At 35.4% G+C, this 18,148-nt stretch overlaps 1 protein-coding gene and 1 long non-coding RNA gene across 2 annotated transcripts in view; both read left to right on the top strand.

Moving 5' to 3' along the window:
* LOC309659389 overlaps positions 1–18,148 on the top strand; it is a 538,108-nt gene that overhangs the window by 115,412 nt on the left and 404,548 nt on the right. The gene's annotated exons all lie outside the window — the stretch shown is intronic.
* The window catches only part of SPATA16 (spermatogenesis associated 16), a 228,455-nt gene that overhangs the window by 104,017 nt on the left and 106,290 nt on the right, over positions 1–18,148 (top strand). The window lies entirely within an intron of this gene.

The raw sequence follows: 18,148 nt of genomic DNA, 5'->3' as shown, positions 1-18,148 counted from the left end.
TGAGCAACACAGCACAATCTGGGCTGTGGATCCCACAGAGGGGAGACTGAAGAACAGAGAGAAACCGTAGGCCGCAGAACCCTGGAGCCCTGGCTCCTTCGAATCCATCTGTAGGATGAATACAAATTTTTTAAAGAGTTAAAATAAGCTGTCTTAGTAAATAAGCATATTTATAAATTTAACAAATTGGTCATTTGACAAACTCATCATCTGATGAATTGATTGGGAGCCAACAGAAGGCTGTGGGCCACAGCATCAGATTTGAAGCCGGGAAGTCAAGTCCTCTCTCCAGCTCTAAAGGAATACTGGAGTTGAATTCCTCAACAGTAAAGGCTGAGCTTCCTCCTACCAGCATGAGGATTCCTTCCCACATCAAAGTTTGTGCAAGGCCAGCTGGGGGAAGATTTTAGTCTAAAAACAGCAGTCCACTGTTAGAAAAAGGTGTTACCTTACAGAGTTCAACAGCTTCAGTTTACTATCTACAACAAATCTGGTCTGCTCTATATTTTGAAATAATATTATTTAGTGCCGTGTAATGTATGTAATATTGTGAGAAATAGAGTAAATAATACAATATGTAGTATAAAATTTTTTAAATCTTTGCCCTGCTTAAAGTACTGCACTAAATGACACACTGGATTTCGGAGCTATTGTATATTACATGTGCTTTTCAGGATTAAAAAAACAAATTGGTGAGATGCCACCAAGTTGTATCTGTCTGCTTCTTAATACACTAAGAATTTTCTCCCTCCTAGCTATTTCTCAGCTTTGCCTCTCTCACTCTTGACCTCTGACAGTGCCTTTCAGTTCACTCCTATTTTATCATTTTGGCTACCTGCCATTCCCATCCTCCTTCTCTGCACTTCCCTTTTTTCTTGTTTCATGACACTTACCTTTTCTGAAAAAAAGAAAAGTCCCTTCTTTGTGAGTATCCCCTTGCTTCTGGTCATTAATAAGCCATTCTCCAAGCATCTCATTCATTCTGTAAGACTTTGACTTTCCTTGGTAATTGCCATTGTTTTAACTAACTAGTGGTTACATTTGTTTTTGCTTTATCTTATTTTTGATACTCTGAGACAAATTAGAATATTTGAATTTTCAAGAAATCTGCTCTATGGATGAATGTACAATGAAAATCTCAAACAATAAATTCCTTAAAACACAGATTCTTTTAGAAATGAATTGTCAGCTATGGCTAAGGTGTGACACATTAGAGTATCAATGTTTGAATGAGAATTAGTTTAAACACTTAAGGTCTGGGCTCTGCATGGGTATCAGGATGTTCTAGGGATGTTTCTTTGCCAGGTAGTATGTTACTGTTAAGCCAAATCAAAACAGGATATTTCAAGATGCATGAATTCATAGCTACCCTCACTGACAAGCCAAACAGTAGAGGTTAGTAGAGGTGGGAGTAGGTAAGTTTCCTGAGACCCAGCAGGGGATTTGGGGATTTGATTTTGTTGTTGTTTTCTTATGTAAGTTGGTCCTACTGGAAATTGAAAATAATGCATATATAAATCACAATCTGTCAAAAGAAAAGGGTGACCCCAAAATTAACTGAAGTGTTTGTTCAGAAATCTGGTAACATAAGGCAGTGGTGTTGCTGTAGATAAGCAGTCACTCAGGGGTAGTAGTACAGTAGCAACAACGAAGAAACTGTGTCAGCTTTTTTGGTGTCATGGAACTCTATGATTTTAAATGAGATTATTAGGTATCTTGCAAGGGAGGAGAATATACTGACAGGCAGACTCAAGACAAGTGATTCTGAAGAGATGATAGTAGTGTTGGGAGGTTATTTTAACAGTTCTGATTCAACTGGAAGTGTAAAATCCATTCATTCACCATGCAGGATGCTAAAAATACATCACAGGGTTTTTTGGTTAAAGTAAATTCTCATTTATGCCCACAAATAGATTAAATGAAGACTATAGGCTAATTTTTATTCTTAAATTGGCCATCTGCCTGAAGGGCTTTCTTTCTTTTTACTGGAGGCAGTTCACCACTGCGAGAACAGCTTTCGTGTGGTCTGGCATTAGTCAGTCATACATAACACACAGTTAGGCATGATCATTCCACCACTAAATTGACTTTCCTTTTCCCTACATATGACAAAGCTGCATGAACCCTAAGCACTGTGAAAATGTTGCTTCCTTATGTATGATTTCTAAAACTGACATTAATAAAGAGATATTTAGTCATTTCACATGACTTAGGTTAAATATAAGACTACAGCACACCCAATTTTTATATGTGTAAGGTGTAGTGTTTGTGATTTCAAGGAAAAAAGTGAACACTAAAATATACTACAGCTTCACGTTTCTAGCCATCTATTAGGTATTAAGGATTTAACATTGCAGATTTATAAATGTCTAACTTTATAATAAAAACGCTAAATGTAAGGCTATAATGACATCAGGTGGCTTAAAAAGTAATTCTGTTGCCTTAAGAAAAGTTTTGAACATGATCTAAATTATAAGTAAATTACTTCAAGGACACATAATCTTACATAAATATAGAAAAAAATTTTACATCAGGCTGTTAACAACAACATCTGAAAATCCATTAGAGAAAAAAAAACATTGAGTTTGTGAATTCTCCATCTTGCTGATGTTTATCACGGTATTTTTGTCCCTTTTCTCTTTTGAATGGTATGCTATGCATTTGCATTACCTTTAAACATTTCTAAAATAATTTAGAAATGCACAATTCTTGGACTGTGTGCACTTTCTGCAAATATTGGTCTAGAAAACATGTAGCAGAGTACAGAGAAAGATTTCTCTTTTTTGCTATAGATCCAACCTTGCATCTTTTAAAAAGTGGGTGGAGCAATGAAGACAATGTAAGAGAGAATGCAGAAAAGCCCTAGGGTGTCACGTTTAAAATATGAAGAAATAAAGATCTCTTCCCTCCCTTCTTCCCTTCAATCAGACATCCACCTGATTCCATATTTTCTACAATAACAGAATGTAGAAAACCAATTAAACATTCAAAAGTTTAATCCAAAGGAGCTACAGTTTAACTCAGAGTTTTGTGCTGTTTTCTAATATCTAAGTGTTGCCAAGTGAATCACTTTAGTCTGTAAATGTTAAAATTATGATAAATGGATCAAAAGCTCCATGTTTTTAATCTGTAAATTGGAGATAATAATAGCATCTGTGTCACAGAGGTTATTATGAGGATAAATGAGACAATTTATATTGTGCACTTAGCACAGTACTTGGCACATCATAAACTCTCAATAAAGAATGAGCTATTATCATTGTTTCTGTTGTTGTTAACAATTAGAGCTCTTTGAAGATAGCTGAGGCTACCTCAAGAGACAATGAGTTTCTCAACATTGAAACCAGAATTTGTTGAGCAGTCCTTTGGCTGAAGTACTGCACTACGAGAGACGAGCTTGCACCCCAAGACTATTTGATCCCATCTCACTCTGAATCAGCACATCTGTGTTTTTGGAAAGACCACTGTTAACAAGGGGTTGAAGGACAAGATTCTCGCTGCTTTAAGGAGTTAAAAGAGGCAAGATTGTGACTTTAAAATATTTTTGTGTATGAATATATTATGAATTTTAGCATCCTGTTTCAGTCTGAGTGATATTCCAATTATTCTTTAAGGGAGTTACAATGTGGAGGTCTCTGGGGTTGGCAGGTGGAACTTTAAATCACACAGAGAAAAAGAAGTGTTCAGTCACCTGGTTTTTATGCCAATTCTCCCTTTTTTCCTTTCCTCAGTTCTGTCAAAAATAGCAATACCTTGACAAAAGATTTAGGCTGGAAATACTAACACTGCCAGAAACTAAAATTCTTCACCCTTCTTTTTAATACCTGCATTGGTCCATCACACTATTTTGCACATAAATTAATTCTGATGCCACTAATTGTGAAAATTGCTTATAAGTCAAAAGTTCTGATTTTGTATCTGTCTGCTAAAGAGGAATCATCTACACTAGAGAATTACAGTCAAGGCAGAAAGAACTGTGTTTTACTCCCAGGGCTACAAATGACTGGCTATGTGTGACCTCGGGCAAGTTAATTAAGTAAGCTCTTTGAGTTTCAATTTCCTCAACCATAAAATGAAGATAATAATACTACCTTACAAAGTAAGCATAAGGATTAAATAAAATAATGAATATAAAACACTAAACTCAGTGCCTGGCACATAATAAGTCCTCAATTAATTATTGCTGTTGCTATCGTTGTAACAAGCTTTGAAGAATGAGGTTTAAAATCCTAATACATTCACTCTGAATTAATTCTATTGAGTGAAACTTTGGTATAAACATTATACTACTAAACTACTACCCCAGTTTATCTCCATTTTAGCAGCTGTCATCTATGACCTCCTGCTCTTTGCCAAACTTTATGTCAGATGCTTGTCTTGCATCATCTTTGTTCCTCACAACTCTGCAAAGAAATTATATTCTGCATTTTTTAGGTGAGAAAACTTAAGCTACAGTTTGAATGACTTGTCAGAAATCACACCATTGATAAGTAGCAAATCTGAAATTCGAGCTTAATCTTATCATCAAATGCCTATTCCTGCACACACACAAAAAAACACATTTGGTATTGTGAGACTTTTTCATATTTGCCATTTGGGTAAGTTTGAAATGGCATTGCCTTATTGTGAGTCACATTTTCTTTTTTATTATTATTACTAATAAGCCTGTGCATTTTTAATATTTATTGGTTAATCACGTTTCCTCTTTAGTGATATGCTCATTTGTATATTTATCTTTTGCTCATTTCTTATTGAATTGTCTTTTTATCATTAAATTTAGGAAGCTTTATATATTCTGTATACTAATAACTTTTGGTAATATGTGTTGCAAGTAATTTTTTCCAACTTATGGCTTGTATAATCATACTCTTCATGATATTTTTGATAAAAAATAAGCCTAAAGACTTAGTTTTAATGTAGTCAAATGTATCAAATTCCTTTATGATTTGCACCTTTTGAGTTTTAAGAAATATTCCTCTATTCCAAGCTCATCAAGATAGCCTCCTGTATTGTCTTCAAAAATTTTAAAGTGTTCTCTTTGCCTTTAAAGTTTTGACCCAATGATAATTGATATTTAGGTATGGTGTGAGGTAGGAATCTATTATCATGTTTTTCCCTCAATGGACAGTCAATTATCTTGACATTATCTTACTAAATCCTTTTGCTATTGATCTTCAACGTTGATTCTGTCTAGATCAGTTTTACACATATGAATATGTTGATTTCTGGTCTGCATTCTACTGATTCATCTATTTGTCTGTTGCACTGCCAAGACTACACTATCCTACATAGAATGGTTTTATAATATATCTTGATAACTAGTAAAGCAAACCTCCCCAACTGATTCTTTTTCAAGAATGTTTTATCTATTATTGGCCTTTTACTCTTCCACCAAAATGGTAGAAAGAGTGAATCTGAATTCCAAACCAGGATAGTGTAACTTCTGGTTAGGAATTCCCAAGGAAGACTTTCTTACTTTTTCTTGTGCTCCACCAGGATTCAAGGTCAAGACTGGCATGTAGTTCCACTATTTTGTTCTGTAAGAGTTTCTCCTAGCTCTTTCATGGAAAATGTTATCTCTTAAAGAAACCATTATGCAGGTGGTCTTCTATTCAATCTTCACTATGCTTGGACCTCAGGCTATGTCTCCTTTCCCCTATGCACATGTCTTCTTAAAAGACAGCTACTAGACCAGTAAATATTAACCACAAGCAAACCAGCTGTCCCAAAATAGGAGAGACAGAAAAAGAGAATCCCAAGTCACTGGAAGAGCAATCTCTGAGCAGAAACCTCCATGGAAACCAGTACTGGGATAGGAAAACCTGAACTGTAACTGACAAATTTCTGGAGGCTCAATGTTGAAAACTTTGAGAGGTTAAAAATTTCAGGGTGTGGGGGGGGATCCAGTCATAGGGAGACCCCTACACTTTTGTGAGTTTCATCTCCAGGTGCTCTACCAGGTCCTCACAGTGAATACGGGAGGAAAATTCCACCATGCTTCCAGCAGAAGGATGGGAAAAGAAACTATTTTGAAATATGCCAGAGCATTCTGTTCTCTTTAGCAAGTCCTGCCTTCAAGTGAACCTACTTTACCAGAGCCTGACATACCTGGAGGAAGAGAAATACCCAGCTCCAGCTCATTCTAGCCTTCCAAATGAGGAAAGAGGAATACCCAACTCCAGTCCTTTTTTGCCATTGCGTCACACCTAAATGGGGTTACAAACTGGGAAGCATTGGTGAAGTTCACAGTCCAGGAACACAGGTTCACCTAATGTAAATCACAGACTGAGACCTAATCATAGAACTTCAGAAAGCTTACCCTCCCCCAACACCTCACCACTACCTACCAAAAGCCTATTTACTGCAGTTCCTTCTACCTAAGGAACGACCCATACTTCATGTCCCCCTTGTAACAGAAAGTTATAATGCATACTAAAAAGCTAAAAGACAGAGTATGAAGAAACAAGCATCAGAACCAGAATGATGTGTAGCAGGAATGTTGGAATTATCACAATGGGAACTTTTAAAAATATATAATTAATATACTAAGGGCTTTAAAAAAACAAAACATGCAAGAACAGATGGATAATGTAGGCAGAGAAATGAAAATTCTAAGAAAAAAACAGAAATACTAGAGATCAAAAACAATGCAACAGAAATGAAGAACGTCTTCGATGGGCTCATTAGTAGAGTGCATATGGCTGAAAAAAGAAACTCTGAGCTTTGAGGATACGACAATAAGAATTTCCAAAAAAGTACACTGAAAAGCAAAAAGAAAAGGGACTGAAAAAAAACAGAATATCTAAGAACTGTGGGAAAACTATAAAAAGTATAACATATATGTAATGGAAACACAAGAAGGAGAAGAAAGGAACAGAAGCAATATTTGAAGCAATGACTGAGAATTTCCAAATAGTATTGTTAGACACCAAAACACAGATCAAGGAGCTTAGAGAACACCAAGCAGGACAAATGCCAAAAACCTACACCTTGGCATATCATTTTCAAATCACAGAAATTCAAAGAAAAAGAAAAAATTCTGAAAAGAAGCCACAAGAAAAAAAAAAAATCTTACAAATAAAGAAGCAAAGATAAGAATTACATCTGACTACTCCTCAGAAACCATGCGAGCAAGAAGTAAGTGGATGAAATATTTAAAGTGTTGCAAGAAAAAAAACCCACCAACCTAGAATTCTGTATCTTGCAAAAGTATCCTTCAAAAGTGAAGGAGAAATAAAACTTTCTCAGACAAACAAAAATTGAGAAAATCTGTTGCCAGTAGATCTGCCCTGCAAGAAATGTTAAAAAAAAAAAAAAAAAGTTCTTCAAAGAGAAGGAAAATGATATGATATAGGTCAGGAACTCAGGTCTATAATACATAAATAAAGGGACAGCATGAAAGAATGAATAAGTGAAGGCAAACTAAAAACATTTAATTTTTTTTACTCTCAAATGAGCTAACTGATAAGTTTATTGAAAATAATAATAGCAAAATATATTCAATTATGAATGCTTGTGTCTATGTATATAGGCACATATGCATGCTTACAGATTAGTGAAATGAATGACAACAATGATACAAGGGATGGGAGGGATGAATTAGGAATATTTTGTTATTTTAAGGTACTTGCACTATCTGTGGAATGGTATAGTGTACTAGCATATTTGAAAGTGTACTTGGATTAGTTGTAAATGTATATCGGAAATTCTAGGGCAACCACTGATAAAAGTAAAAAAAAAAAAGTATAATTGATATGCTAAAAATGGAGGAAAAAACTGAATCATATAATATGCTCAACCAAGAAGAGAAAAGGCAGAAAAACTGTGGAAGACAAAAATAGGAAAAATGGCAATATAAAACAGTAACAAATATGGTAGATATTAATCCAACTCATCAATAATCATTTTAAATGTTAATGCTCTAAATATACCAATAAAAGACAGAGATTGTCAGAGTGTATAAAACAATAATACCTAACTGTATCCTGTCTACAAGAAACTCAATATAAATATAAAGACATATACAGATTAAAAGTAAAGGGATAGAGATATACCATGCTAACACCAATCAAAAGAAAGTGGGAGTATCTGTATGAATTTTAAACAGAGCAGACTTCAGACCAAGGAAAGTTTTCAGGGATAAAGAGGAACATTATATAATGGTAAATGGATCAATACTTCAAGAATATATGACGGGGCTTCCCTGGTGGTGCAGTGGTTGAGAATCTGCCTGCCAATTCAGGGGACACGGGTTCGAGCCCTGGTCTGGGAAGATGCCACGTGCCGCGGAGCAGCTGGACTCGTGAGCCACAATTACTGAGCCTGTGCGTCTGGAGCCTGTGCTCTGCAACAAGAGAGGCTGCGATAGTGAGAGGCCCGCACACCGCGATGAAGAGTGGCCCCCGCTTGCCATAACTAGAGAAAGCCCTCGCACAGAAACAAAGACCCAACACAGCCATAAATAAATAAATAAATACTTTAAAAAAAAAAAATAATATATGACAATCCTTAATGTGTATGTGCCTAACAACATAGGATCAAAATATATGGGACAAAAACTAGACAAATGCAAAGAGAAATAGATGAACCCACCATTATAGTTGGAGATTTTAAGACCCCTTCATCAGAAATGAAGAGATCCAACAGGCAGAAAATCAGTAAAGACACAGTTGAACTCAACAACACCATCAATCAACTGGACAAAATTGACATCTATAGACTACTTCATCCAACAACAGCATATTATACAGTTCCCTCTTTCTCATAGGAAATATTCACCAAAATAGACCACTTCTAGGCCATTAAATACACCTTAACAAATTTGAAAGAACAGAAATCATACAATGTCTGCTCTCAGACCACAGTGGAATTAAACTAGAAAAGAATAACAGAAACATAGCTGGAAAATCCTCCAAATACTAGGAGGTTAAACATACTTCTAACTAACACATGAGTCAAATAAGAAATCTTAAGAGAAATTTTTAAATATTTCCAACTAAAAGAAAATGAAAATACAACTTATCAAAATGTGTCTGTGCAGCAAAAGCAGTATTTAGAGTGAAATATTTAGTCTTGAACACATATATTAGAAAAGAAGAAAGATCTGAAATCAATAATCTAAGGTTTCACTTTAGGAAAGTAGAAAAATTAGAGCAAATTAAATCCAAAGTAAGCAGAGGAAAAGGTATAATAAAAATTAGAGCCAAAATCAATGAAATTGAAAACAGAACATTATTAGAAAAAAAATCAACAGAACAAAAACTGGTTCACTGAAAAGATCTATAAAATTAACCAGTTACTAGCTAAGCTAAGAAAAATAGAGGGGCACAAATTACTATGTCAGAAATGAAAAAGGGAACATCACTACAGATTCCTTAGACGTTAAAAGGATATTAAAGGAACACTATGAACAACTCTATGCCCACAAATTTGATAACTTAGATTAAATGGACCAATTCCTTTAATGACACAATTTGCCAAAATCCACAAAGAAGAAGTAGACAATCTAAAATGGCCTATACCTATTAAAGAAACTGAATCAATATTTGATAACCTTCCAGAACAGAAACAACCAGGCCCAGGTAGTAGGTTCACGGGTGGATTCTGCCAAACACCTAAGGAAAAATTATACCAATTATCAACAATCTCTTCCAGAAGATATGACCAGAGAAAATACTTTCTAACTCATGCCATGAAGCCAGCATTACCCTAATCCCAAAATAAGACAAAGACATTACAAGAAAAAAACAAAAACAAAAATATATCTCTCATGAACCAATATCTCTCATGAACATAGATGCAAAATCCTAAACAAAATATTAGCAAATTGAATCTAGCAATATATTAAGAGATTATATACCATGACCAGATGGGATTTACCCTAAGTATGCAATGATTGTTCAGTATTTGAAAATCAGTTAATGCAACCCATCACATCAATAGGCTAAAAAAGAAAAATTACATGATTATATCAATAGATGCAGGAAAATCACCTGACAAAGTCCAACATCCACACATGATAAAAAACTCAGAAAACTAGAAATAAAGGGGAACTTCCTCACCTTGATAAAGACTACCTACAATAAAAACCTCCAGGTAACATCATGCTTGATGAGAAACTTGAAGCTTTCCCACTAAGATCAGGTATAAGGTAAGGATGTCCCCTTTCACAACTCCTTTTCAACACTGTAACGGAAGTTCTAGCTAACGCAATAAGACAAGAAAAAAAGTATACAGTTTGGGAAGGAAGAAACAAATCTGTCTTTATTCTCAGATGACATGATCACCTGTGTAAAAAATCTGAAAGAATTGACAAAAAACACCTACAACTAATAAGCAGTTATAGCAAGGTTGCAAGATACAAGTTGAACATACAAAGGCCAATTGCTTCCTATATACCAGCAATAAACGGGTGGAATTTGAAATTTAAAACATATTACCATGTACACTAGCATCCAAAGAAATGAAATACTTGGGCATAAAACTAACAAAATATATTTGAGATCTACATGAAGAAAACTATAAAACTCTGATGAAACGTATCAAAGAACTAAATAAATGGAGAGATAGTCTATGTTCATGGATAGAAAGACACAATATTTTCAAGACGTCAGTTCTTCCCTCCTTGATCTATAGATTCATTCCCAACCAAAATCCCAGCAAGTTATTTTATGGATATCAACAAACTAATCCTAGAGTTTATATAGAGAGACAAAAGATCCAGAATAGCCAACTCGATCTTTAAGGAGAAGAGCAAAGTTGGAGAACTAACACTACCCAACTTCAAGATTTACTATAAAGCTACAGTGATCAAGACAGTGTGGTATTGGGGGAAAAAATAGATACATAGATCAATGGAATAGAACAGAGAACCCAGAAATATACCCACATAAAAAGAGTCAACTGATCTCTGACAAAGGAGCAAAGGCAATATAATAGAGCAAAGATAGTCTTTTCAACAAATGGTGCTGAAACGACTGGACATACACGCACGCGCACTCACACACACACAAATCTAGACACAGACCTTACATCATACATAAAAAAATTAACTCAAAATGGATCATAGACCTAAATGTAAAACACAAAACTATAAAACTCCCGCAAGGTAACATAGAAACTATGTTACTACAATGGTAGATAAATGTCATTAAACATTCGTCAAAACCCATAGGATATACAACACCAAGAGTGAACCCTAACATAAACTATGGACTTTGAATGATAACAATATGCCAGTGTAGGTTCATTGATTGTAACAAATGGACAATGAGGTGTGGGATGTTGATAGCGGGGGGAAAGTGTGAGTGTGTAGGGACAGGGAGTATATGAAAAATCTCCCTACCTTCTACTCAGTTTTGTTGTGAACCTAAAGCTGATTTTAAAAAATAAAGTTTATTAATTTAAATTTTTTTTTAATTTACATAATTTTTTAAAGATCCTCTAATGAATGCTAAAGTTAGTAGGCAAGCATTTGAGGAGAAACATGATATTAGCATAGACTCAAAATATCTCCCCAAATATTTCTCAATGGAAAAGGGAAACCTAGTAACTTGCTGGTGAAGAAAAACGGCAAATACTACCTTAATCAAATTATCAAGGTTAATATCACCAGTAATAAAACATCAACATTGTACCCCCTGGTTGTATGCAATGAGAAAGACAACACGTTACTTCTATAGTATTCTTGCCTAAAATACATAATTTCACCCTAATCATGAGAAAACATCAGACAAATTCAATTTGGGACACATTCTATATAGTAACCAGTCATTACTCATTAAAAGTATCAAGGCCATGAAAGAAAAGGAAAGAATGAGAAAATATCAAAGACTGGAGGACACTAAGGAAACACAACTTAAACGTACTGTGGCATCCTTGATTGGATCCTGGAACAGAAAAAGAGCATGAAGGAAAAAAACTGGTGAAATTTGGAAAAGCCTGTAGTTCAGTTAATAGCAATGTGCCAGTATTAATTTCCTGGTTTTATTCATTGTACTACGGTTACGTAAGTTGTTAAAATTAGAGCAAGCTAGGGGAAACTGGGTGGAAGAATATATGTTAACTCTGTTCTATTTTTGCAATCTTTCTGTAAATTTTAAATTCTTTCAAAATAAAAAAAAAATTTAAAAACACCTGTTTGTTATGTTTGTTTTCAGTCTGTGTTGTTTAAGAGTATCAGCTGTTCTGAGTAGGGTTTCTCTGATCATCTTATCCACCATAGTCCCAAATTTGAAAGCCAAGACTTAACATTTTAAAGACATATTTATCATCTTTCTCTCCCAGCCTATTTTGGGATATCCTTTGCCTGCTATAATTTAAGAACATGTTCTTTTTCTACATTTTATATCTCCTACAGAATCCATCTTAATTTTAGCTTCTGAAGCTTATTCTGCTATTCTTTTATACTTTTCTTTAACTACCTGAATCACAAAATCAGGTGCTAATAACATCATTAGAATTGGGGTTAGACAATCAGGATCAGCAATCCAGTATTATCACTTAGAATTGTGTTGGCTTCAGCAAGACCCTTAGCCCCTATGAATGAGGAAAATAATAATGCTAGTATCTGGACTCAAGTCTCTAAAAGCTATTATGAGAACCAACTTTCTCTTTTCCCCCAGGTTCCCTGACATCACAGTCTCTAAATTTTTTCCCACTTCTCTAACTTTTCCTTCCCAATCTCTTATTCCTAAACCCACTGCTTAAAAATCAGTATTTTCAAAGGTTCTATCCCCTTTACTCTTTTTTAAAATTGTGCATTTTCTTTTCCTTGGCCAGTCAATCGCCTATCCTGGCTTCAACTAATCAATATACTAATGACTCCAAAATTCATGCCTACATTCTCAGATCTTGCTCCCAGCCTCCACATTTATATATTCAAGCACCTTCTGGTTATCCCTATTTGGCTGTATTATAAGCATCTCTATCAAAACACGCTCTAAACTGAACTCTCTATTGCTCTCAAAAACTTACTCTCCAGTATCTTTATTGTTGAACATAAGGGACTGATTAATTAAATAGTGAAAATACCCACAGAATACAATGCAACCATTTTAATTAATGGACAGATAATATTTACTAATGTGGAAGATATTCTCAACATATCATTCATTTTTAAAAGCAAGTTAAAGAACAATATGTGTAGTATGCTTTATTTAAAGAACAAATTTGGACACATCTCTCTCCAGACTAATTACTTCAAATGGCTCTCCATAATCTACAAAATAAATCCTGGCAAAAAAATTAACGGTCTCATAATTAAGACCCTGTTTATCTCTCTAAACCCCTTTACACACATACAAACACACACACGTGCACACACTTTTCAATACTGACATACTACCCAAGCACAGCATGCTGTTTCATGCTTGTGCACATTTTCACATTCTATCTCAGAACAGCTTTTCCCTCTTTGGTCACCTGTGAAGCCTTTCTTGGGGCCCACCCCCTGGGAAGGTTTCCTTGTCTCCATTTTCTCCAAATAGGATCAATTATTCTGTTTTCTGTACTATTTCTGTGCCTTCTTTTGACAGCTACTAGTGCATATTTTATGTCATAACTATTTCCTTAAATGTCAATTTATCTTAAAAGACCATGGGTTTCTTGAAGATGAAGAACTGACCAATTCACCTTTCGTACCTTCACTACCCATCTTCATGACTCAGTCACATTAGTCACAGTATAAATATTCGTGGAACTGAAATTAGAATGCATATGAAAGCACATATCACAAATAGAGTGCTCTGAAATGAAAAATGGTATTATTGCTATTTAAATTCATGCTGTAACAACTGACATTTTAATCAGCATTACAAAGAACAAATTCTTCCAGAGGGGGCTTCTTACCTAGATTAACAAAATCTAGAATCTAATAGTAAAGTAGGTAAGATCCCCTTAGACCATATATCTATATATAAAAATACAGAATAAAAGAGAGGCACCATCTTCCAAAACTTTATAAAAGTCAACAAAAGAATTTACTGGGAATAATTTGACCTAGACTCTGTAATGAAAACTTTATGTTTTTTATCTACATCTTACATGACTTGAGTTTCCCCAAGCCTTATCAACTCATGAACACAAATCAAACCATAATAATGGCAGCAACTCAATATACTGGCTTATATCCCCACCTGCATAATATAAGACTTTACTTCTCCCCCAACTTACTTGGGATTCTTGCAAACTGACTCACATGCACTCCAGAAAAAGGATACAGCTGAATAACATGATATGAAGAGGTTAGCATTTAATGTCGTTATCTAAGACCCCCCCCCAAAAAAAAGAGGTAAAGTCAAATATCCTTCAACGTCTATTGTCCACTATCATCATGTACATGGTGTTGCGTATACAACATATATACGAATATGCTCACAAAATAGGTAATGTTTATTGTAATGTTCAGGATATAATTCCAAAGAGATAATATATTCAGAAACCATCACTCAAGGATATCTCTGCTTGGAATACTTCAGCAAATTAATGAAGATTCTCTTTGTTGGCCCTTCTTTTTCATCCTCATCATTTCATCTTCCATAGATGACTTTATCAGTCCATATAACTCTTCCTTAGCCCTCATTTATCTAAGATTTTCCTGTAAGGCTTGGAGGACTGCCCACTTGCCAGGCAGATGTTTGATCTCTTTGCCATTGATCAGGGAAACCGTTACATCTTTCTCACATTTTAAAAATAGGTTTCAAACTTGCAAGGATTATTGCTGATTTGACTGACTCCATTCCCTGCCTGTGGGCTTAAGCTTATTGAATAAAATGGTGAGCTCACACTGGGCTCTATTTAAATCTTCATCTTTCCTTTTATCTTTTGATCAATATTTTGGAATCCAACTAGGTTAAATGCATGCATAATGTGACCTTGCTATTACTGGGGTTTCATATCAGTCTTGAGTCTCTGGGTTCCTCACCAAGGAACTGGGAACAAGTTCCAACCCCAGGGGCTAAAGGAACTCTCTATCTGCTAGCATAATGTGGATACTTCCTTAGGGATCCCATAACATTCTTTTCCTAGGTTTGTTGTGTTCTAAGTGTAATTGCTCAAAAGAATATCTTTGAGTCATGGGTCTCCAACAATTTATTTATGTGAAAGATTTTGCTTTCCTCAAATAAATTCTGTAAAATCCTGGCCATGGCACTAGGTTCCTAAATCCCTGCCTCTCCTGCACGAATGATTGCATGCATTCAATCAGGGATGCAAGCTCTAACCCTTTGATGGGAAGAGTCCTTTCCTGAAACAGGAAGAGCTAAAATGGATCCCATCTGTACAGGGCCTTGAGACCTCTTGTGTCTCACCTTTTGATCATCCCCAGGTCAGTAGTAGCAGCTCAGAAGTTCATTAACAGGCTTACTATTAAATCTCTGCTACCCAGAATCAAGCAGATTACATGAGTGCAATACGAGGCAGGGTCTCCACTACACTCACTGTGAATAGTAGATACTTGTAATTCACATTGAACCACCCTGGCCCTCAATCCTCCCTGCCAACACACCTAGAGCCCCATACCTTCCTCCAAGGGATACACTTATTCTCTTAAGGTTTTCATGAAATTGAGAATTTTAAGATGTTCTTGCTGCAGTCTACTCTTCTGTGAACTGGTATGATTTGTTTCTCCATGCCCACAGAACTGGTTCCTTCTTTCCTTAAAAACAACTCACATGAAAAAACACTTGCCAGCTGTTATTGCCTTCTGAAATTATTCATTTATTTTTTAATTTATAAATATGCTACCATTACTTAACGCCTATGGGCACATTTGCAAAACCAAAAACACAATTTAAAAAATAAGACAAACATCATGCAAACTGTGGTTTGGAATAAAAAAAGAGAGCACTGTCTCTGCCTATATTAAACCCCCTTCAAGCAAACATCTAAATAAACAGATGGACAGTGGACTGTGCCCCCAAAGAAATGTAAATGCTTCCTCAAATCAATACCATGAACAAGTTCAGGGGTGCAAAAGCTTCTCCTGAAAAGGAAAGGGTGATCATCTTGTAAACTTAACATCTGCCATGCTAGAAGCTAACATCTCCCTTCTAAGGTCTTCCATGCATTCTATCCCAAAAGCTCAATAATATAAATACTACTTTAAATGACACATAATAAGTGCTCAATAAACAAATAGTTGTTTGCTTTTAACATGCAGACCACTTTAATTCCCAACTCTTTCGCTGTCCTTATGCTGTTTGCCATACCTGGAATCTCTTTTTTTTTTCTTCCTTCAACCTTGCTGTGTTCTCTTTTTATCTAAGGAACAGTCAAGAGAAATTTTACTTTATGTTAATGTAGTTGTTTGTGTGTGTTGAATAATCTATGAAGTAGTGAAAATACATCAACGTTTATTAGCCAGCCTTTCTGATTCCAATCTATAAATTAAAAGCTACAAAATGAGCATTTGGAAAGCACCATTTCAGCATAAATCAAGGCTTCTATGGATTACATCTCCTGAAAAATTCTATAAGAAAGTCATACAGCAAGCTGTCTAAGGATAAATACAGGTATCTCTAAGAAAATATATATCCAATAGAAAAAATGCACATATATATGCATTTTTTCCATAGACTCCTGAGTCAGGGAAAAAGTTAAATCAAGTTATAAGAATCTATTGCAGAATATTACTAAGTGAAAGAAGCCAATCTGAAAAGGCTACATACTGTAAGATTCCAAGTATATGACATTCTGGAGAAAGCAAAGCTATGGAGACAGTAAAAGTTCACTGGTTGCCAGTGGTGGGGGTGAGGGAAGGGATGAATAGGTGGAGCACGAAGGATTTTTAGGGCAGGGAAAATACTCTGTATGATGCTGTAATGATGGAAACGTGTCATTATACATCTGTCCAAACCCATAAAATGTACAATAAGAGTGAACCCTAAGGTAAACTATGGGTTTTGGGTGATTATAATGTATCAGTGTTAAGTTCGTCAATTGAGACAAATGTACCAGTCTAGCGGGGAATGTTAATAATGGGGCAGAGGGTATATGGGAAATCTCTGTATCTTCCTCTCAACTTTACTGTGAACCTAAAACTGCTCTAAAAAATAAAGTCTTAAAAAAAAAAAAAGAATCTATTGCAGACTCCTATATAATCAGCTGTGCCTGGAAGAAGGAATAAAACAAGCAGAAAATGAGATTCTTGTCCTTGAATAGCTTACAATTCTACTAGAGAAAAGGTAAACAATTCTCTCTACAGAGTATTAAACAGGTTCATTGAACCATGGAGGGTGACATGCCACAATGCATTCATGCTGTAAAACATTTCCCCTGAGAGAATAGCAGATCACATCATTTATCACCTGAATTAGGAAAATTTTGAGAGTGAAAGAGGCCCTATTAATTACCCTAGGACAACAGGCATAGACTAGGACTGTCTTGGGAAAACCCAGGTGTATGTTACCCTAAGCATGGAGTCAAAAACGTAGGCATCACGGTGCTGACCACTCTATCCTGAGGATTCCTCCCGAGCAAACATACTGCTCTCAAGATGTTTATCCATCAAGGCAGTCTAAAGTGTAGAGGAAAATGAAGGACAGGGGACCTAGAAGCAGTGGAGATCACTTTGTTTTTCTTTTCTATTCTCTTCCTTCTTTTTTTTTATTGGGGTATAGTTGCTTTACAACGTTGTGTTAGTTTCTGCTGTATAGCAAAGTCAATCAGCCATATGTATACATATATCCCCTCTTTTATAGATTTCCTTCCTGTTTAGGTCACCACAGAGCACTGAGTAGAGTTCCCTGTGCTATACAGTAGGTTCTCATTAGTTGTCTATTTTATACATAGTAGTGTATACATGTCAATCCCAATTTCCCAATTCATCCCACCTCCCTTTTCCCCCTTGGTGTCCATACATTTGTTCTCTACATCTGTGTCTCTATTTCTGCTGTGCAAATAGGTTCATCTGTACCATTTTTCTAGAGTCCACATATAGGTGTTAATATACAATATTTGTTTTTCTCTTTCTGACTTACTTCACTCTGTATGACAGTCTCTAGGTCCATCCACGTCTCTGCAAATGACACAGTTTCATTCCTTTTTATGGCTGAGTAATATTCCATTGTATATATGTACCACATCTTCTTTATCCATTCCTCTGTCGATGGACGTTTAGGTTGCTTCCATGTCCTGGCTATTGTAAATT

Source organism: Balaenoptera physalus, assembly GCF_965194825.1.
Source record: "Balaenoptera physalus genome assembly, chromosome: 4".
Classification (NCBI taxonomy): Eukaryota; Metazoa; Chordata; class Mammalia; order Artiodactyla; family Balaenopteridae; genus Balaenoptera; species Balaenoptera physalus.
Note: the sequence above shows the minus strand (reverse complement) of the source record. Positions and strands in the feature narration are given on the sequence as shown.